General features: G+C 41.1%; 1 protein-coding gene across 4 annotated transcripts in view; it reads right to left on the reverse strand.

The window, feature by feature from the left end:
- The window catches only part of GRIA3 (glutamate ionotropic receptor AMPA type subunit 3), a 139,925-nt gene that overhangs the window by 79,642 nt on the left and 36,168 nt on the right, over window positions 1-24,115 (reverse strand). The window lies entirely within an intron of this gene.

The raw sequence follows: 24,115 nt of genomic DNA on the forward strand, positions 1-24,115 counted from the left end.
TCATTAACTGGCAAAGATCCAAGCACTGCATACAAGAACGCCAATTAAGTCATTGTACTGGCTATTGGAACTATGAACCACAGGAGAATATTTTACTGATATTCACTTTGATTTCAAGAAATGTTTTTAAATCTGGAGTGTAGCAGCATTAAGTACACTTTCAATGCGTCCATTAAGGTAATACCAACTCATTTAGCAGCTTCAAGAGAGCAAAGGAGGAGCAAAGGCTGAACAGAGCTGCTCAGAGGGACATTTACCCCAGCAAACAGCACTGCAGTCCTGCAGAACCACCATGCCGGGGCTGCAGACTGAGCTCAAGCAACGTGACCAAGTCAAGGCTGGTAGAAATGGAAACAGTAACCTCAACGGCAAGCTATGTAGGAGTTGGGCACTGATTTACATCTATTTTTTCCAGTATTTAACTGGAAATTTGGTGAACTACCTGTCTCAGCTCTGAAAATTCACATTTTTGCATTGTTGTAATTGCTTCCTATCCAAAAGGATGCCAACCAAACACAGAGCTCAGGTGCCTCAGGCACACAGAGTAGTTTCCAGTGGAGTTTCTTTGCACAGAAATGTCCACGTGAGTTGTGTTTTTGTCCAAATAATTTATTTGCCAAATTTTCAGTCTAACCATTTAGTCGCACTGTGGCCTTTCTTATCCACAGCCAACTTGAGAAGTTCAGATGTTTTCACATACACAAAGCATGAACACACATGGGTGAACATATCAAATTATGTATTTAATTGTGTTCTGTGATAACCAGTCCCCTATGCTTCTGAAACTGAAAAGACTTTGAGCTACATAGGAGCAAGGTATTCACTGTTTTGAATTCCACCAACAGCTACGCTCAGCTCAGATGTCATTCTAGGAGCATCCTGATAATGAAGAACCTGGGCTGGGGTCTGATCTCCCTTATCCTCGTGTATCTCTGCAGTGGCTCTGTGAAGCCAGGGGAGTTGCTGTCCATCTTTACTGATGCAAACAAGGAATGAATGAGACTTCCCCATTGCTAGATTGCAGTTACACTATTATAATCCACCATGTGCTTCCTTAACTTGCACTGAACGTCCTCAGTTTCTCTACACTCTTTCTCTTGATTCTTAATGCCTTTCCTTGTATGACCGCACTTTACTATCCCACGAAAGGTGGTAACAATTAATATGTACCATGGTCAGGAATTCTTTCTGGCATCTTCTTTCCCCTGAGAGCACTGAAAGGGAGGCATTTACATATGTATAGTACAATGAACTCAGTCTTCCTTAACATCGTATTTTACAAAAATGGCTGTGATGTCGGTGACAGCATTATGATTCCATTACATGCAGGAGGAAGATCTAAGCCTCAGATACTTGGTCAGCTACAAAGGAAGAATTCTGATGTGGGAACATAAATACCATTAGTGGAGATTTACAAGTGCTTTGCATATAAATATGTGCTTTTTAAAAAATGTGATTTCACTGAGCAAAGAATATTTACAACTTTGTTTCATCATTCTTATAAGGCATAACTACAGATCTTGAGCTTGCTCTAAACAACAGAAAACAGTTCCTAAGTATACTTTTTCTCTTAAAATTGAACAAAATGGTTCCACAGATTAGACAAAACAAGACACCTTTAAAATACTATTGCTCTATCAGCTGCTAGGAACGCAGACAAAACTTACAAAGTGTCTCAAGGAAATAAGTCAACATGGATATGCTGGAAAACAGAGGCCATTGCTTGACATGCATCCTGGTTTCAGTTAAAATTCTGAGTCAGAGCTTGTTTCATCAAACCTTAAATATCTTACAACAAAGTTGGTCAATTTTCCTAAGTTTGTGCAACTGCATATTTGTGTATGTGGCAGTGTTTTTGCGTGCATATCTATTAGCAGTTACCAGTTCAAGGCAGGGTAGAGCAAGGTTATTCAACAGCCTTTCTCCTGTCCATGACAATATGATCACGTCAGTCTCAGCATGAAAAACTTCTAAGACTTCCTCATCATTTCTGTCTTCTCTACCTCTAGCTTCTCCTTGTCACACTGAATCTTTCTAGTCACAGTTCCCTTCATCCTTGTCATTTCTTGAGATCCTCCCTACGGTTACTGTCTGTGCTGTGTCAGCCTCTTTGGGGCCTTCTTTCTCCCTCCTCCCTGGGAAAAGCCTCGTTTGCCCTCCCTGCCATGACTTGCCAGGCTTGACCACTAACAACCTCTACAAACCCCATTCCCCCGGTTTACAAAAGCGCCGTTGGATGCTCGTGCTGTCGGGGAGGCAGCACAGTCGTGTTTTGGCAATCACACGGTAGCTCTTCCTAACCTCCAGTATCCCTCCATGCCTATTGTCTTCTACAATTGCTCACTACACTGTTACCCATTATGGAATATTTATATAAACGGCATGTTCCAGGCTTCAGCTGTACTTCACCATTAGGAGTGCTGTTACATAAGCAGCACAATGGTTTAAATAAAAGGATCACTTTATCTTGAAAGGTGAACTTTTCTTCTCTCACCATTACAACACAAGCCGTGACAATTCCAGGGGTCTGCTGGGGTACCGAAGGGGAAGATTCCCTGATTTGCGCACGTCAGTGATGGCACCTGGGCACGGGGCTTTCTGTGCCCTCCCCGAATACTCTGTGTCAATGTGTGGCAAGAGCTGCTGGCCCCTGGAGATGCTGAACGCTCGTGGGCACCTGCAGCCTCATTCACCCAAAAGGAAGGAGCCGGCCCCTGCAATCCTCTCCACTTTGTAGCTCTGCATCAGATCTATCCCACAGGTTAAAGGACTGATAATTCACCACCTTGTCTGTGAACAGGCCTTTTAAGGAAGGCTTTCATCGATACTGTTGCTAGCTTAAACTGCTTCAAGTGTTTCAAGCAAGAACTAAGTCAAGCCAGAAAATATCAGAGCAGACAAGAAAAACATTTTCCTTCCAGCTGCTGATAACAATGAGATAATCTCAAAACAGGTTCATAATATCATTGCTAAAATTCAGAGGCTGTTTTTTCTACTGCATATACACACACACACACACAGAGCTAGAAAAATTCCTTCAGGACCCAATCTGTTCTGTTGAGCCCTTTTTTTCTCAGATACACTTGGGATGTGAGAAAGGAGAAGGAGGGAATGCATATTTTTCTGGAAATACAGTTTTGGATGCCAGCTTTTCTGATGGCATCACATCCCTTCACTGTTACTTCACAATGTTACTAACACATTGGCATTTCTGATTCACAGTCACAGCTCGTCATGACGGGGACGTCCTGCATGTCAGGCCACGAAACAGACCCAGATCACAATTTGGTCCCTTCTAGTCATGTACTGGGGAGGGGACACACCTGAGGTCTTTGAATAAAATTCACATGGGTCAACCTGACTTGCATCTACTAAGAGCTTGGACAATACTAGGCCTAATATTCAGTTATATCAGTGTCTGTGTCATACTTAAAAATACTAATGATTTAAAAAAGACTTATCTTCATCTTATCAGCTTAAAATATGAGTGGAGGGAATCATGCTAATAATACTAGAATCAGTGCTTAGTTTACTATTCAGTAAGCAAAAAAACAATTTTTGAGTTTTGTTGATCGAAACGTGCAAAAGAGGGGAAATAGTTACAAGGAAAGCACTATTTGTTACTATAGCTGTGTGTGTATTTTCAGCAATGCAGACAGAACTCCTGCGTGGTACTCACCGCAGCGAGACAGCCACGAAGACACCCTGCACCTTCTGCCCAATCTTTTGGGTCACTCCGTGGGTACGGGCATGTCTCAGCTGACACTGCTGACACGGGTGACGGCGACACTTCACTGACTCTCATCTGTCTATGAAGATTCACAGAACTTTTCCCATATCCATGCAAGCAAAAGTTGTTCTTTTGAGCAGCTTGCCAGGACAGACAAAAATCTACTTACTACACCACTTAATTTATTCAAAGAGCAGCAATCATTACTGTGTCATGAACAATGATGAAACCCTCAGAATTGGCACTGAAGAACTTACCGAGAAACAAATACTGCTGATGTAAATCACTCCTTTTCTGAATGTTCCAGATAAGAGTTTAGACCCTACTCTTGAATTAGAAATGAAAGAGTATTTGCTTGCAGTCCTCTTCTCTTGTCCCTTGCCAAGTATCAGAGATCTGTAAGGGGCATATTTTCCTGTCATGCGCAATGCTTGTGCCAAGTTGAGTGGACATCAGTGCTAATCTGAATCCCTGTGTTTGGAACCCTGTACCTGTGACCTGGCCAGAATAACTAAAGATGTCGGATTGCGAGTGAATTTCAGGCATTTCAGAGTGGAGTGGTGATGGACAAGGACACAGTGAACCTACCAGACAGGAGGCCATCAAGGCAAACGCTTCTCCATGCCAAATGCAAATTCTGTGATGCCGGTTTACACTTTGAGCCTGCCAGGGGTCCATAAATTGAGATACATTTGGATAGTCTATGTGCTTGAGACTGAATCCAGCACTGACTTCGGAGCAAACAGATTCTTTAAAATGTCAGGTGTGAGTAGAAAAAAAAGCCACCACCACAATTAATCAGTCCAAAACACTACATGTCAATCAAAATCCAAACACACCAGTTAGGCAAGCATGCCCAACATAACCTGTCTCTGCTTAGCAGTTTTATAGTTGGGCAGCAAGCAAGTAACAAGCTGCTAAATTAGTTACTAGTAAGAGATGCAGCAAGTGATGAGTACCCTGGGGTGCTCTTTTAGTCTAACACAATTAAGTTCAAATTATTAAATAAAAAAGTAGAATACTTGCCTTACATCCACTTTTGACCTGGTTACTTTCACCTGTTAACTCACATGCAAAGTGTTACTCTCTGCTATTCTGGCAGTAGACAACTTTCTAGACCAAGTAGCAAATACATTCTGACATTATTTCTTCATTTTGCTTTCTCTGTTCAGTAAACCTCTAGACTCCCTCCTACATATATTACTGCAAAATAATGTTATATAAATTATATATATAATAATGTTATATTACTGTCTACACAAATGTGCATGTCAGCTTGGGTGTGTAAATGTGAACTTGCCTAGCTCCAGAGGAGAATCTACAGGAACCATCTGGTCTGCATTTGTTCAGAATAGGATAAAGCTAAGTATGCAGGAATTCAGACCTGCTGAATGTGAGTAGAAGGTTTTTAAGTGACTGTTTCTGAATACAGTTCACCTTGATCTGTTCTTTCACGACAACCTTGCATCTAATTTGCCTTCTCATTTTGCTGAAGTTTTAGTTCAGTGCAACTTCAGTGCTTCTGAATGAAGCCATGCCAGCATAAAATGAGTAATGTAGTAAGGGATGAAGGAGTACAATAACCAAGGGAGGACATAAAGGTGCCACCAGCAGCGCTGTCACTTCTGTAAGGGGACTTTTACATATGACTTCTGCCATACTGTGGCGAAGCCTCCTGGAGAATGACAGATAGGTTCCCCTCAAAGCAATAATACAATCCAAAGCTTATGGAAAGGGCTGACACCTAGTTCTGGCTTTGCTGTGCAAATCTTCATTCACATGTTTCCAAAGGAATATTAATCTTTGGATTATCATAGATTTCTAGATGTAGAAGGGGAACAGAACAGATGAGATGGGAACTCAATGCAACGCAAGTATGTTCTGCTTTGAGAAAACTTAAGAGGTAAACATTGGGGCAGAGAAGACAGAAGTGGTAGCTCAGGAAAGGAAGGAATCATGTTTTGAAAAGTGGCAGAAGGTGAGAAGCTCCATGTTGCCCAGTGGGCCTGAACTGCAGGGTTCAGTAAGCTGAGAGAGGCAATGAGGATGGGCTGTGGGATCTGGAAGACGTGGGTCAGTAGGTAATGGAAGAGAGCCTTCCTAAAAGGAAAACATTTTTACATGCAAACTGCAAAACGGTAAAGCTACACTAGCATTAAGAAAAAAGCTCTGCACTGAGTCCAAGGCTTCGTCGCTATCCAGCACAAACAGACCTGAAAGCCTAAGGCTATGCGAGGACAGTGCTAGCACTGGCACAGACGGGGCTGCAGACCTTGGAGATCAAGTTTAATAACATTCCCTCCTGACACCAGTTTCACGGAGTGCCATGAATTACGCAGCAAGGCCATGCTTGGAACCCCACCAGCAAATTCAGAACCACCATCGTCTTACTGGTCTCAGGAAACTCATGCCACAGCCTAAGCCAAACGCGTTAGCCCTGTCCCGAGGCAGCCTCCACGGTGCCTTCATTCACTTCTCTTCACCTTCATGCACTTCTGATGATTTATCACACTGCTTGGGAGCTGCATTACTGCCCCTGGCAGGGAACAAGCTAGACTGTGGCTGCATCCACACCACGCTCTGTTGCCTGCAACAGACCAGCCTTCAGCTGAAAAGCCTTCCTAGGGTGTAATCAGATAGAAGTTTTTTTGAATGAGAAAGAAGATATCAAGATAGATAGATAAATTATTAAAGACTCTCTTCAGACCACCAGGGTTACATTCTTTCATTAGTCCTATCCATTGGCTGGTCCAGGTCTGCCTGGATTGGAAACATTTCAGTCACTCTAAACGCTCTTCATCCCAGCTACCACCAAGGTTGGCCTAAATGAGATGCTTCAGCCTTCACCTATCCTTAATTTCAGGTACTTTTGCAGGAAAGTCACAAAGATTCTCTTTCTTGTTGAGAGAGAGATACTCTGTGCCATTTTTCTGCACTTATAATATGCACATAAATTAGTGGAAAAAAACACAGCCCTGAAACTGTGTAAGGCAAGCATCTTATGGGCATCATCATTCACAACACCTACCTGCAACGGAGAAACTGAAAGAGAACAAAATCCCAATGTGTTGACTACTACTCAACTGATGAGGCTAATTACTGGATGTTAAAAATACATATCTAATTGTGTTTACATATTTATCTCGGCAAAAAGATTCTAATTAGGAATCACAGAGCTAGTAATTATCAGGCTGGATAAGAAAATCTAACTTGCCTGCAAGACAACTGAAGTACATCCTAGGAGAAGCCAGTTCTCAAAGGCAAAGCTTACAAAACCCACGGCCGCAACACGTGCCGACACGGCAGACACATGGTGAATCCAGCTCCTCTTCTGGGACAAGAGTGACTAACCAAGGGATACGTTTGGCCAAGCGCTGAGCTGCCTTTTCAGAGCTGAGCTGTGCTGGTCCCTGCGTGCGGGAGCTGGTGCAACGGGACTGTCTGTATTCAGGAAGCCAATACCGCACGTACAGCTGCTGTTGGCATGAACGGGGCTATATGGATTTCCTTCCTCCCTTCAATTAGCTTGCAGAGCTCCTGACACATCAACGCCTTAATGACCTAGTTTAGCCAAGCTTCATTATTTCAGAAATACACCATATGTGGGCCTGGATCTTACACAACTGAACAGCGAGCTACACTTACAGCAGTGTACTTGATATGAGGCGTTTTTCATTATTCAATTTTCAGAAACATAAAAAGATTACTTCTCTTAACTACTCTTAGTATTTAAATAATACTGAAAGCACTGTAAGTTAACTGAAGCATTGGCAGCGTTTGCTTGCAAGATAGGTAAAAAATAAAATGGATGAGGAATCAATAAATGAATTGTCATATCCCATAAAGGTAATTAATAAGACAGCCAATATTTGAATTCAGAATCTCCCTATTCATAGAGCTAGATTCATTTTTTAATTTCAAGCTGTATAACAGTTGAACGTGCACTTTTTTAAGATTCTTATACTGTCTGAAACACATTAGCCACTGAAATTATACAGTAAAAACACCAGTATGTTATCTCAGAAAACATTTTCCCAGTAGTCTTATTTGCTCGAGTAAATTCAATAGCTACCTAATACCCAATCAGCTGAGACACGGATGGAAACTGTTCTGCATTATTCTAGGTGAAACTGCATGATTGTGGCACAACTATAAACTGACCTAAAAGAAGAGTTATTGTGTGCAATTAACACCTGAAAAGGAAATAAAAATGAGTATTTTCCAAAGCTTATTTAACTTTTCTTTAGCCGAAGAAACATTCTAGTGTATTTATTCTGACATAATGGATAACTCTGGAATAGGGAAGTTTATCCACTTATCAACTGAGAAGATATTTGCAACAGCTAGAACTCGGCCTCACATATCATTGCTTTCATCTGAAATACAAAAAATATAATTTTAAAGTATGCCACGAACTTAAAATTATTGATAACACAAGTTAATACTTTGCTGTGATACACCCTGGGTATTTAGCTTGAGCACACAAGACTACTGCTGACTGCCTTCTCCTAAAAACATGTCTAGAAAGTGCTGAGTCTAAAAAATGGTAAGTATTATTCCTTTGAAGAAACAATCAGGAGATTATGGTAATCAGGCTATGAATTGAAATACATATTCATCACAAATAAAAGCTGGGCTCACCTTAGATAAATGTCTTGAAAAAAGATTATGCAGTTGGATTGTCCTCAAACATAGTAAAATTATTCTTTCCATATGACCTTCAGTCAATCATGCTAGAAAAATATTTATTCCTCTCCCTAACCTTTTTCTAAATTTTCTGTTTCTCAAACTACCTGAGCAAACAAATCTTCTGCCTCTGAGAATTTTCATTAACAGATGTTATCAGCCTTTCAAAGACTCTCTTCATCAACATCTCACCCTTCAGTATCTGCATTTTAATTGCCCTTGCAGCTGGAATATGTCTCATGTCTCAACCTGTAAGTTAATTTCCTTTTATTTATTCTGAACACTAAAAAAATCTAGCAATCAAAGGGCGAGAGCTGATTTTAAAAATATTCTGAAATGTAAATGAGTTTTTATGATAATACAGATGATAAATTATGGATTCATACTCACAGCCTGCATGTGTGTTTCTTTACAATCATTCACTTTGTAATTTCTGTCTTTTTTTGCCAATGGGTAGAACGTGTATATAGCACAATTACTTTCTTTTTCCCCCTCAATATTAGCATTTCTCTCTATAGCAGTAACAAATCCATTAATCAAGATGGATATGATATTAATTCAAAATAAGTCAGTACACCTTCTACACTACCCAGCAATAAGATTTGATCTGAATAGGGCTTAAACATACAAGTACACTTCCTCTGCATTAATCAAGGCACAGGACATATCATTTAAATGTACTTTATACTGACGCTTGCTTTAATGCGGCCACAGGATGACAGCTTACCAAGAGAGCAGTGAACAGCATGACATGGATAGACAACACCCCACCTGGAATAAAACACGGGGCAGCAAGTTATCCCCTCACAACACTGAACGCAGGCGGTGACAGGACGAATGCTCTGGCGCCCGTGGGCTAACGCCACTTCTTGCACCGCTGCGCTACGCATGTCAGGAAATAAAGCAGCTTTGTTCTGCAGGACGCTGATGTGCAAAGGATCACATAACCTGCAGAGCAGAAACTGCCCACTGCTAGGGAAGAAATTCCTTGGTCCTTACCTGCTTTTGGAAAATGAGAATAGAAGGGCAATCCTGATGCTGATTTTAATCTTTACAGCCCTATTTGAGCAGTAGAGAGCTATTTCATTACATCAAAAAACACTATAAATTTTAGCATCAACCATCCCTTCCATAACACCCAGATTATTTTTTGTCCACTGATTTGTATTTTGCAGCTCCTAAATACATGGATTGCAGCCAGTAATTTTAGATGGCGGGGGGGAAAAAAAAAAGAGAGAGAGAAGTTAAGAACACAGGTGAACCCAGAGTCAGCTGCTGAATATGCTACTCCTGATACAGCTTAAGGAGGCAGCTTAGATGAAACATTAGACTGGACTGTATGGAAATGTGTGAATATTTTTTCTTAAATATTCACTAAGGGAAAAAAGGATGTGATTTGAAAGTGTAGCTTTGGCCTCATTTTTCCCAGTTTGGGAGAGCTCAGTGGGGAAAGGAATGGGAGGAGAACATTGCTGGGGCTGGTGCCGCACTTCAGCAAGGGGCTGCCCTCAGCTGCAGAGCTGTCTAAAGCTTTGGAAATTGCCCGTGACTACGGCACTCAGGCTTCTATTTTTTATTTTTATTTTTTTTCTCTCATGGGGATTTCATCCCATTCATTTTTATGCTCCACAAATGGAATTTGGGCAGGAATTCTATCAAATTCTATCTATCGGGTCTATCAAAAAAATAATGGCAGCATTATCTTGGCATGGGTAGAGTTTGTCTGATTTACTACTGTCATAACTGGTGCCTTAAAAACACCCCTATGGGGGCCTTCACAGAGAAACACAAGGAAAACTCCCAAGGCAATTTCATCAAACACCCCTCCTCATCCCAGCTGACCATCCTGGACAAAAATTGGTCCTGCACATATGCTGGCTGCTGACAAAGAGGCCCATACACCCAGCGTCCTTCCCTACACCAGCACACAGAAAATGTACACTGTTGCAAGACTACGGAACCATTTTTAGGGTTTTTTTCAAGAACTAATGGTTACTAGATCTTAGTTAATTGCTACTGAACACCTGAAAAAGTATTTCTTTGTCCATATTATCAATAAAGTTTTGAGGAGAAAAAATTGTTCTTGTATATAACATACTCTCTTACCACGTACACATGATCTAAGATGGGTAATAGCTAGGATAGTTTCAACAACTAATACTTCTGCCTATGGTCTTCTCGGAAACGGGCTCATTTCGCTGTGCGGCACAGGTCAAATATTCACCGGGAACTTCCTTTCATTTTCCAAGGTGACTTGGGGAGCACACTAAGACTTCATTTTCTGAGGCAATTAAGATGCAGATGGTAGAAGTATCTCAGCAGGTGAAGTACCTGCACTCCCTCAATCTTAAAGGCAGACAGGGAGCCATTTTGAGATGCTTTAGACAATGCCACTACGGATATGCTGCACCCTAAATACTTCTGAATACTCCTGTCCTTTGGAAATCCCTTACAAAAATAGGATATGTTCTTTTGAGAATATGTACTCTGTGGCCTGCTTAAAAAGTGGCACACAATTCTCTGCAGAATACATTACTAATTAGTTACTTTATTACAACACATTCAACAAGTGCACGCAGCATGACTGCTGGACTCAATGGGATGGATACATACCTGAGAAGAACTATAAATTATTGCCTTGCAGAAGAACAGGGAATTATAAATTTCCCCTCCAAGGTTTCGGAGTGTGAAAATATAAAAGGAAGGCGTTGCTACTAAACTGCAAGCTCCTTATTTTCAGAGTTTTAACCTAAATTGTTCTTAATGTTTTCTCAGAGCTATTCTGTAAAATTAGAAAGCTGTAAGAAACATGTCCTTGGGACCAGTCAATCTCAGTAGTCCCATTACTTCAGACTTGCACCCAATCACTCTGCCAAGTGTTTACCCTTATACAAAATGTTTAGATGCTATTTGAATATTCAATCCTGTATTCAGTGAAACGCAAGAACTCTTCTATTCCACCTCTGATATTATACTGATGCATGACTACTCTCTCATGACTCCAAAGCACCACAGATCTAACTGCACAGGGAGCAAGCTATGATGCAATGCAAGATGTTTGGTATCATCTAATCCGAAGGAGTCACTATACAGTGGTCTGTGCTCGGAGCTACAAGCACAAGCACTGACAGTTGTCATCCAGCTCAGTATTGCTGTAGCCTTTCAGGAAGAGGACAATTTTTGCATTGAACAAATGAGGTCCCTGTATATAGAAGGGAAAGTTTGAGTGTTCTGCTCAAATGAACACTTCGCAACAGAAGGTGATTGTCCCACAACTACCCTCCTCGAGTAGGGTGGCACTTGTTAGAAGCTTAGGCTTATTTTTTCCCAGGTAAATGTCTCTATTTTAACACTTTTTGTGTCTATAGTAATTATTTCTGTACGAGTATGAAAGGCAAGGGAAAACCAGGTCAGTCATGCCCCTGAGCAACTGGAGGTGCCTTCCATAAAAAAAAAAAAAAACACCTAACCTGACTAATTATTAATGTACAGATGTTCTAGGTCGAAAATATAATGTTACTGCATGCTCCAGGGAGCTGGTCCCCTCTCATTATATTCAACAGTAACCAACCCTCCGCCTATGATGGAATACCATGCCAACATCTTCATTTTTACAGGACAAAGATCTATTCTGCTATTTTGTAAAAAGAGTCAAATATTTTAAAAGCATATTCTCTAATCATAGGATTATTATGGTTGTGCTATGTATATACATACATATATGTATATATATGTATATATACAGCATATCATGATATTGTGAATCACACATTACTTCTCAGGACACAGCTTTTTTTTTTGTTTTTTTATTCAGCACTTTTTTTTTCCTGTCTTGAAAGGTCTACACTGGGCATTTCCTACCTATCTCATCGCCCTTGTTCTTTAGAAAACTCAACATCCTACAAGATAAGGAACTGAAGACTAAAAATAAAAACATGCTTTAAAGACATACAGGCTGAGACTGTGGGCCTACCATGCAGTTTAGAGAGGTCCAGCCCAGAGCTGCACCAATGACAGGGTTCAGGATGACAGAGGCTCCGCTTGCTCTTGGCGTGCGGTGTCACACCTGCACTCTAACCTGAGCACACTTCCAAACACCTTCTGTACTCCCGACTCTGGCGAGTGTTGGATTTATGCCATTATCTATCTTGCATATCAGAGGAGAAACCACCCAAATTACAAATTCCTAAGCGTCCCACATAACAAAAACACCTAATTTTGCAGATGCAGGGAGCTAAGCAGGAAGGAGCCAAATTAACCAGGTGTATTCCAGATGAGCTCTTTCCCATTTGCTATGCTAGGAAAGATTTGGCAACCAACATTAGCCTAAATCTGCATCACCAAAGCCATCTGAAATTGCTGTGGGAATTCACAGATCATTTCCAAATATTCCAGCCACACTTCTGAAGAGATGAGTATGCGTTATTCCCGAAGTTCACAGAAGGACTGAACTTACACGTAGGTATATAATCCTGAACAGCAGAAAGTACCCCATCTAATTCAGAACGCAAAAGCAAGCAGTTTGCAATAGTTTTGTATAAATCTTTAACTCTGAGATCAGGCCACAGCCACAGAGCAGTCTGTAACACTTCCTGTCAATACCCACACGGAAGGCTTACATACTCTTTAGACCTGCTAATATTTACATCCAAGCAAAGTAATCACTACCTTGTATTCACTTAGCCCTAGTCACTGAGCACTTGTCCAACAGCACTGAGTTTTGCCCCTCGCTGGAGAGGGAAGAGCATCGAGCGCTGAACTGCTCCCACCACTAAACGCGCATCGGCAAGATGAAGCCCTTGCTTTGCAGCCAAGTGCAAGCTTCTCCACTGTGCTGTTGGCGTCTTAGTTTTTATCAAAGTAAGTAATATTAAACTGTATTGGCCAATTACAGTAAATTATTAAATATGATGAAGAATGGTGCATTTTAAATAGTAAAAAAGGGAAACCAAGTCTCTTCAACCTCTGTCAGCTTTACAACCTTCAGATCATCTTTCTTAGCTCCATTCTGAGGAGGATCTAAACACCAGTACTGTAATTCCTAGCAGCACCTGGACACTCAGGTCTGTCGATCAAACGTTAGTATGTAGCTGTTACAGTAAAGCAGGAAGGAGTTAAGACCTTTTAAAAAATTGGTTCTATAATGGCTGAAGAAGACAGAACAGGTAAATTTGAATCCAGCTGATAATATTTTCTGAATTCACAAGGAACACTGCTGCTCACATGCATTTGGCCAACAGAGAGGATATTTGAGCAGTATGGAAAAGACCAGGGCACCAGAGGCCCTGCCTCCCCTAGGAATCAGCACGGGGCTGAACACCCCGCATGCCACGGCAACGCTCTTCCTCGCTATCCGCTATTTGCTCCTCTGAAATAAACATTTGGCATTGACAACGTGAGAAAGGTTTTTCTCCCTGTTAGAGCAGGCTCTTCAGACACAGCCTGGCTCCACGTGTCGGACCCCCATACCCTAGAAGAGCTTTGCCTTGTGGTGCCTTCTCTCCCAAGAGTCGGAGCACGAGCAGCAGCGCTAGGAAGGCAAGCTCTTTCTCCCACAAGCTACATGGATAGTATGATCCATTTCTTCAGAAAAAATCCTGAAGAAAAAAAGAGAGAGATCATAAAAGATAAGATTGCTACGAAGCCCAGCTTTTTATGACACTGTTTTATGGCATTTTCAGAGCAACTTGTAACAGGTGAAGGCACCAAAAAAATTAGTGAAACAAGAGGAGTTCAGGCATCAAGCAACTTCCATGCACTAAGAGGAAACAAGAACCCAAAGAATAAACATTGTCCTTTATGTATTTCTACTAACTGCTGAGTCAAAAACTATGGCAATATGACTGCTAAAAACACCAGCGGTTTGGACCAGGAACCTCTGCTCCTTCTAGCCCTGTGGCACAAACACAAACATCCTGGTCTTTCGCAAGGAGTACAAAAATGCTTGCTTTCTTGGTGTTTTTCTTACTTAGCTTAATGGATTTCAGAGGCTTTCTTTTTCTGTTGCTTAGGGCTTTTGCTTTTGAAAACTGCAGCCTGACTGAGACAAAGGAAAAGCTCTCAACAGCTTTAGGGGATTTCTATCACAGTATTTATAAGGCCTTCAGCAAACCTAGTATGCGAATGATCCCTGCCATTTGGGCTCTGGGATGAGCCCATCATAACATTAGTTTCTGTCTAGGTCCATCTCTGCCATCTTCAAAAACACTCTCAGCAGTCAAAGGGAAGGCAGGCACCACAGCTTCGTTTGGCTCCTGTGGTGCCATGGCACTATTCATCATCCCTATGAGACGGGACAAAAATAACAGCGATTAGGTTGGCCATTTGGAAAGCACCATGCAAGAAATATGACAGCAAGCAAACCTGGCTGCTCTGGCCTGACGCCTCCTGTGTCTGCGTGGATCCCGCTATCAACAGCCCGAGCTCCCGAACGGCTTCTGAGAGCAGCGTGCTGGAGACATCAGCATCTGATTAATCACTGCTACAGTAAATACAAGCTAGTATCTGGGGCAAAGGAAAAACACCTCTCATTTCCATTAATATGTTATTACTGAATTCGTTAACTTACTGTTTAAGTGAACAATCCCCAAGAAGCCTAGAAAGGTAACGCTCGCTCAACATGATACATCTGTATCCTAAAGCCATGGGGCCAAAGCTGCACTGGGCAGAAAATAATCAAGCATGAAGATCACTATGCTCTGGAAAAAGCTTCAATAAAAACTATTGGCATAGCTGTCTTAACGGACGTGCTAAGACACTGTCCTAATGACAGTTTCATACTTTTTATGAAGGACAATCTTATAAATGTTTATAAATGATTAATGAATGTCAATAATCTACTTTATATATAGCGGAAGGCAGTAATTCTGTAATTTAATAATGATTTAAAAATCACTGCTAAGAATCAGATTTTCTTTGACCAAATTAAACATACACATTTATTGTATGATTACAGGGATTACTTGCAATGCTGTAATTTGTTTCACTGAACTTTCCTCCCTCTTTCCCAAGTTCTACTCAGCTTTAACATGTACAAAATATTCTTTCTAGGGGTGAATTAGTAGAGACAAGAGAGAAAATACAGTTATGTTAAAGAATCTACTGCTATGTTGTCACAGAATGAAACAGAAAGCCTTGGAAAGGAAGTGAGAAGGACTCTGAGTGGTAAGTTGAGAAGAAGGCATCACACCAAGAAACATTCTGTAAAGGACAATTAAAAAAACCACTAAAGCTTGGGAAACACAATAGCATTCAACCTTCCTTGAATAAATATGCCCCTAAAAATCCTTGAAGGATCACACAGAAAACATTACAACCTCATTTTTATTCATTTAACACACGGAAAGATAGTTTTCCTTCCAACAGAGCATTTCTGTTTTTATTGCTTCTAGACCCTGCTGTCTGTAGATAACAATTGAGGCTGCTGTTCTTCACACAGTAACTCATGTGAGTACTCTTAAAGCAATAAAACTGAAGCTAATTTTCAATTTTCTAGCAAAACATCAACTGAACCCTGCCCTTTTGGTGTAGAAATCAGTAATTATTTGTTTACGGTTGTCCCCGAAACTCCTCATTGAGGTAGATTCTGTAGAAACACACAGCAAAGGTGTTCCCTCCCCATCCTCAGGGATGACTGCAGATCCACGTACTGCAATTCAGAGAATTTCTACCATCTGACTAAAAGAATGGTGTATAAAAAACAGCAGAAACAGTTCTGCAACATTTCAAAATGGCCCACAAAAACACCTTGGATTTTTTACACAATGATCATATTGTTTGTAAGGAAACATTTTAAAAACATCCATTATTCATGACAAGTCCTTAAAATTACATGTATGGGATTGCAAAAAGAGAAAACATTTGAAAACCAAAGTATGGAGGATAATCGTGATTTTGTACAAGTTTTTATCCATGTGTGACATTCTGCTGTTGTTCCAAATTGACCTGTGAAGAAACTATTTTTAAACAGAGAAGGTCAGATCTTCACCTGTTGCAAATCTGCATAGCTGCACTTCAAAGAGATGTACTGAGCGGCTTTAGCTATGCTCCCAGGCGTACTCTGATTTTTACACAGCTGAACTGACTTGGTTACATTCAGCAGCAGTCTGAATACCCTGCAGTAAAAGTCTTAATGTTAAAAACACTCTGACAAAATCCAGCTTTACAGTCAGATGGAGGTCACCGAAGCCACAAAAGCACTATTTGCAGAAAAATGTACATTAGCATCCCCTAAACCAAGATCACATCTATGCAAAATGAAGAGCACTTAATACTTAAGAACAAATATCATTACTGCTCCCATTATCTTTTTATCCATAATTTTCATAAGGGACCCAATAAAGTGTTATGAGGATGCAGCTGGCATCTAAAATTCAGTGCAAGTCAGACAATGATGATGTTTGCATTGCCTACTGTGGCCAGGATTTGAAGAAGGTCAAACCAGAGATTACTTGAATTAAATCTAAATGATAACAACCCACAGCAGCTCATACTTAACATGCTTGGTTTCATATATATATATTTTTTAATGAAAACTCAGAGTAATTCTACTCATTTCAAAATTTCAAAGCCACCAGTCTTATTTAGGCCTCCAGATAGACTAGTGATGAAACTAACTGCAATTATTGCTATCTAAAGGGGAATTCAAAATTGAACAGCCAAGCTGAACTTTTTCTTTAAAGGAAATGGTGCATTAGTCTATAAATATTATTATATAGCTCAGGTTAAAGGGGAAGCACTGTTTGTTTTTAGTGTTTTTGATGTTGTGGGCCACTAGACTTCTCTCTGAGCTGGAGCATAAGGAAAATGGAACGCAAAGTATGCACAGAATGCAAACCCAAAGAGTCATTATTCAAACGCATGTCATTCACATCACATTCACATTGCTTTCTTTGAGAAAAGTAGCAAAACGGAGCCAGAGAGGCCATCTACCATAATAACTACTGTAATTCAATACATGTGCATCATCTTAAACCATAGTTTTCACTTTCATCAACTTACCTAAAAACATACAAATGCGCAATGAAAAAATGAAATGTGCCTTTTTCAAACAAATTCATGTGGGAAATAACCACCCTTATTTCATGACTAATTTTCATCACACTTTAACAGGACACCTGCCACACCATGATGAACGTTTCAAATGTTTGTGCTTAAACTGTCTTTGTGATGTGGGATATCTCTAAAATCAACATGCACTAATGTATCAGACAGTTTCTTTATGAAGCCTTAAAAAAGAAAGAAAAAAAAAGGCCCAAAAAAAGCAAAAAAGAACAGAATAGCATGAAACTCGACCTGTCAGTGCATAAAGTACTGCTGCCTCAAGGCTGCAATAACTTATGCATCCTCATATTCACCCCTGAACCTTTGACACCTTCCCTGAAATTTTTCTTTCTCGCAGCAGCTTGGATTCCCCCCATTCATCCCTAATCTCTGCCTTTTTATGTCAACCATTATAGCGAAATTAAAAATATGTTGGTTTGCCCATTACATGTGTAGGTGAGTGGGGCAGAACAGCAGATGACAGAGAGAATGAAGGCAACCGGGTATAGGGTTTATTCTCAAAGAACTGCCGAAAAAATGTTCCTGCAAAAATTATGTGTATACATAAGTCATTACTGGTTGTCTACAGGCAGGCATAATTAGATTTTATATCTTTAATAAAAACTTGATCTAATTTGAGGTTATCATTGCCAGTTCATGAACAAAAATGCCTGATCGATAAAGCTACTACTTGTAAGCAATGGGCATTTCTATCTACAGAGCAATTACTGCCACTAGGGCAGCAGCTCAAAGGGTTCATCTTGCCGAGCCAAACGACGTCAGAAGGCTGGCTTTTCTTTTCCTTTCTTCATCCATCCTTCTTCTCCCTTCCTTTTTTCCTTCTCAGAATAAAGCCTTAACTTGCTAATAAAGGATGTTTTAAAGCTCAAACTGAAGAACAATATTTTCTCATAAAATCTTTCTCTTTTTTTTTCTTAGGCAGGGGAAAGGAGCTGATAAGAAGTAAGACTGCACAAAGAGCATCCTTTGATCTAGAAATACATTTACAATTACGGTATTCTCAGGAGCAGACCATGACACAGTCTAGTGTAGGCTCTGATGCTGTTAAGTGTATATAATGCTGACAAAATAATTAAACTACACTGAAAGAACTTCATACTGCAATTCCATCTTAAACTCACCAAATTAAATTCTTTATGAATTAATGCACATAGATGGAGGTCAATGCAGTATATGACTTTGACATTTTATAAAGATGAGTGACAATTATGGATTCTTCCATATATTTTAGATAGCTCAGCAGACTGTAGCTGCAACTAAAAATCGCATTTAATGGAGAAAAGATAATGTTTATATCATAACTTTATCCCGCAATTTAGTATACTTTCCCATTAGAACTACCCAGAGCTGGTATTAATCATATCACTCATTGAATTCCGGGCACTCAGATTTTTAATAAACATTTTCTCAGGTTAATTCTGAGACTTTATTTTTGTACTACTAATGGGACCACAGTATAAATTTACAAGGACATATATACACCTCTGTTAAAAAGATCACAGTAATATAAGTTAGAGTTGTCAGCATGAAATATCTTGCTGAAAAAGACAATAGGAAAGTGTCTCCATTATTTGCCATATATACTTGACAGCTTTAGGGTGCATTTAAAATACTTCCAAGCATCCTGGGAAAGTTTTCTGTGATAACTGTTACATGTTTTCTTCTCTAGAAAGCCTTAACTGAAGTCTAGGCAGCTTCAAAACACATCAGAGCCCCTGTCTTTGGCAGTGCTTTACATGCCATGCCAAAAACAGAACACGAAAGGAGTGAAGGCGCTTTTCTGTCATCACTGGCCATTCATTAAGCTAAACTTGAATAGCCAGGAGTGGTGTTAGCTTGACAAAGGGGAAAGGAGCCTAAACGAAATACTCCAGAGACATAAGTACCAACTAAAAAAAGGAAAACCCCAAGAAACCACCCACTCACCCAAGGCCCAACCAAAAAAATGCAATTTGGATTCATCTTTAGCTTAGGATAGTCTGGTTCAGGGTAGCATATGGAGTGGTGGTATCTTGCATAAAACTCTTCTCAAATACAGTTGGGCAGACAAAAGCATAATATTACTAAACATAAATCACTGCTTTCCTGAACATTTGGAGAGAGTGGAGACGCTCACAAGCAGCGGGACGAACGCTCCAAAGGTGCTGGCACGTGTCCCGACAGCGGCGGTGCTTCGCAGCCGCCGCGCGCAGCCCGGCAATTCGCTCCGCATCGTCACCACCGCGCGGGCAAAGGCACCTCCACAGCTAACGGCTCTTCGGGAGCTCCCGAGGAGCCCTCGCAACCCTCCTCGTGTCTGTTAGCCTTTCCAGACCGATGCTGCTTAATCCCCGCGGCACAGAGCTGCAATGCTCACAGCTTCACAAAAATTCACTAACTAGCACCCAGCACCAAGCTGAGGCAAAGGACAAGACCGGAGCTGCGTTCTCAGCAGTTACAGTTCTGGCTTTTGAAATTCCCCGGTTTTGGGGGAATTGGCGCTTCGCATTAGCACGCACCATGTTACCTGTTGAACTACCACTGTCCTGCTGAAGCCACCTCACCCTACACCAGCTCCACAGCAGGCGCGTGGCGGGCAGAGACGCAGCTCCTGCGCTCAGCCAGGCTCTGCAGCCAGGCCCCGCAGAGCGGCGCGGGTGAACGGGCCCTGCGAAGCCCAGCAGGGCCCCGTCAGCAACGAGGGACGCGTGGCTGCAGCGAGAGGCCATGGAGCTGGGCCCAACTGCCTGAGCAGACTGCGGAGCGCCCTGCCTGAACGCCGCTGTGCCACGCGCACCGCCGGCTGGCGACGCCGTTCTCTGCACCCATCACAACCAAGGTAAACCAGAAACACTCTAAGAGCAATGGGGTGTGAATAGGAAGAGCTTGGAATCAGGAGGAATAAAACTTGAGGTCACCTTTATCTCCCACTGATTCCTGTTTGCATCATGATTTAAAGCAAAAGAGCCAGCCAGCAAAAGCTACACATCTAAAGCTGAAGAAATGAATAATCACTTGTTATGGATTATAAAATTCATGTCAGGAACTTTTTTTTTCTTTAGAGATTAATACTTAATCACTTTATGGAGACATTTTTCATTCCACTGTACTACGGTAGTGCACTATCTTCTACAGCTTCTGAAATGCAGACTCACAGTGCTGCCAAGCTGTGAACTGCATGGGAAGTTTAAAGAAAAAAAAAAAAAAGCATGATTTTTACATGTCTCATGAGAAACCAAAGAATAATCTATCTCCTTATAGAAAATTCCTTTAAAAATTACCTCAACATGAATACAGTGTGAGGTCATTTTACCTGCCAGATGAGTGAATTTGTTATAAATATGTTAACATTTATTTTCCTTTTCTAAAGAATTTGGGTCATCTTTATGCTTCCTGAGACAGCTGGCAAGCATTTTCTGGGAAGCAGAAGGCATACAGCCAGACGAGTTTGGTGAATTCCCTGAAGTCTGAGAGAATAAAGTAAATTAAGAGGGGCAAGTGTCATAGATGAAGGAAGGTACTATAGTTATAACCATTGCTTCTTATAAACTCCATTGAAAAAATAACTTAATTAACTACCTTAGCTGCTTCCCTAATCCATTAAATTTTCTTCAAAGGCTCAAGCTTTTTTTCCTAGGTGAGAAGGGATATTCACAAAACCTTAAGCAAAGACGTGTTGCCTAGGAATATGAAACACGTTTTTCACCTGTGACCTGGACAGACACTTCCTACCTGACATTTTGCCTTCCTCTCAAGTCACAGCTCACTGCGATTTGAACTCAGAGGTATTTCCTAAGATGCAGCTACATGAAGATCAGATTGTTAACCTGACTGCTGCCTCAAACCTTCCATGTCAAAACAGGATTGAAAACCACTGTTGGCCCCATACAGGTATCGCCAAGTTTAATTCACTGATGTTTGAGATCACCAAGGGGAAATCATTACAGAAGCACAAAGTGCCTTTGGAAAAGCTCAGCTCTGACTTCCCATTCATCCAGCATGCTATTCAGTCCTGCACCAAGGGAAATTCAAACTTCATGGAAAACCCCTCTTTTTGTAGCAACAAAAGAACATGTCATTGCTCAGCTGAGCTGCAAAATCGTGAGTACCCAGGACCATTCCATCAAAGGAGAACCTTTGACTGACTGACGACTTGAGATTCTCCATTTGATTTATATTGCTCAAGTGCTGGAGAAGCATCCTTTCTGTCTGCTGGTTTTACCACTTGCAGCTACTGCAATCAGTTCTGTATTATTCCATTAAGTCCTAACCCCCTGAGCTCGCTTCCCAGAAGACCTTCACCTGGTGAAGAGTCTTCATGTCCCCACTCAGCTGCCCTCCCAGCACCCATCCCAGCCTGCATCTGGAAACCTTAAAGAATCTCATTTTAGTTTTAAGAATCCTGGAAATGTGAGATTCTGACAATTGAAGTCTTGGTGAAACATATATCAACTGAGAACAGAATACTCTGTTATTTAAAATACACATATATACAACAAAAATTAAATGTGTCACAGCTATACTGAAAGTTGATAAAAAATGCATGCATTTGCACAAGTCTGATTATAAACACAATGGCTTCTAGACTTCATCCTTACAGCATGGGCGAGGAGCAATGCCGTTGGTTTTCCTACATAATCCATTCGAGGCCTCAGTTCATATTCCTGATAGCTCCAGTTACTTTCCTTAACACTACTAGAATAACACACATCTTGCTCTGAGCTTCCAGAAATTGTTTATCCAGCACTTTTCACATTTCCTAATGTGCAACCCTGATTATTCTGACTGGTTTTTACAAGCTGCTTTCACATTAATTGAGGTCAGATTCTGATGCTCCATCTCTCAAACGCAGCGGGACTGCTCACAGTGTGACCAAGGCTACACAACAGCAATACACATGGATGGAAGAAGAGGGTTATCGTCTCATCACACTGCACAAGTAGTATCGGGGCTCTCGTGCATCGTGCTCGAGTGCTTCAGCTTTCCTTCATGAAGGGGCTGGCACATTTTTCAGATTCCCTGTGAGACCCAATACAGATTTGTTGCACATGTGCAGTCACTACCTTTGTTGCTGGAAAATGCTGCCGACAGTAGCACATGCTCCAACAGCTTCAAGGGATGCTCCGGCATTTTGCCTGGGCATCTCAACAGCAAACTGAACCTCTTGTGTATGTACAAAATGTGCAGGGAGGCACAAAGCTGCTCTACAGAACTGAGCTCTGAATGCTCTAAGTCTTTAGCTGCATCTTAGCCATGCCAGCATGACACATCCCATGCTGGATGACTTTCAAGGTTGATTCACTCTTCTTGTTCATAGGCTTGGAAAAAGGTTTAAGTGATTATCAGGGGTTAGCTAAACAAATGGCAGCTAATGGGAAAGATCAGGAGAAAACGGCTTAAGGCCCTCAGTCCATCCAAAACCCAGGCAGCATCCACCGGCCCACAGAGGGGGATGTTTGTTTGGGGAAGGATCAGTGAGAGCCATCTTATGAATCTGTGCACCAGGAGACCAAGATAAAGGCTTTGCAGATTGTGGAGGAAATAAATAAACAGCAATTATCAAAAGCCAGATTTAACTGTTCAGCCTCAGATCATTCCCTAACACCTTTAGGCTGTAAAGTCAAAGAGTAAAGACATTCTAGAATATTTCAGTTAAAATTCTGGCATGTTTCCTGAACAGGGCCTTAGTTCATACATTATACTGCTGAAGGCAGTGAAAAGTACCCTCAACAGGAATGTCAAAAAATCGTCAGGGTAAATTACTTACATTTCATACAAACATTCCTAAGCAGTACCTATGAATTTCTATTTAATATAAACACAAATTCTAGGCATTATAAGATGGTAAAAAATTACTCATTCCTAAAGGCTGATATTGAAAGAAATAGATCATTTTAGCATTGCATGTAACTGTGGAATGTGACTGTTCTTGAAATCTAAATAAAAGACTTTCTGCCATGAGAATATTAACCCTGTACCTGTTCTTTACTGGACCAGAGCTTGAAAATTTGAACAGGAACCACTTTGTGGCCATGCTGGAAGCTGCCTTTTGTTGAGATCATGACTTACAAGAAAACTCCTGTCCAGCAGTGAGGCACATGTCTAGGGCACACGATTCGCAAACGCAGAGACATCGCGAGCTCCTGGCAGCATTTCACTTCCTACTGCGCATTTCCCAGCGCAGAAAGTCACGAAGGAGGATGAGAGGGGCCATCTAGAGAGCTGCCTACATGCAGCTGATACAGTCTGCATGGGACGCACGTGATCCTGGGCTGCGGTCCAAAACGCTCAAGCCAAAGAGCCAAAAACCTCAAAAGAATCAGACCAAGCTAGCAGCAACTGTTCCCTGTTCTGTCACCCTCGGTGCTTTACAGGTTTCCAAACATGCTTTGCACGTTACATTCTTCTTCACAGAAAAGAAAAAAAAAGATCAAGTCAAGATTTTAAGTCCTATCTTAATTTTGAAAGTGTAAGCAAAGTATTTCCAAGGAAAAAGCATGATTTAAAAATAGAAAGATCCCATGTTTAATTCTGAAATGATCATGTTAGAGCAGTGCCAGTGCTCTAAGCCTCTTCACCTCATATAAGGGATTCAGAGCAGTTCTTCGGCTGGAAGAACAAACTCCCACGCTCTGAAGAATAAACATGTTAATGATC

This window comes from Tinamus guttatus, unplaced genomic scaffold, assembly GCF_059628265.1.
Source record: "Tinamus guttatus ecotype Peru unplaced genomic scaffold, ASM5962826v1 Tinamus_guttatus_pri_ptg000287l, whole genome shotgun sequence".
Lineage (NCBI taxonomy): Eukaryota > Metazoa > Chordata > Aves > Tinamiformes > Tinamidae > Tinamus > Tinamus guttatus.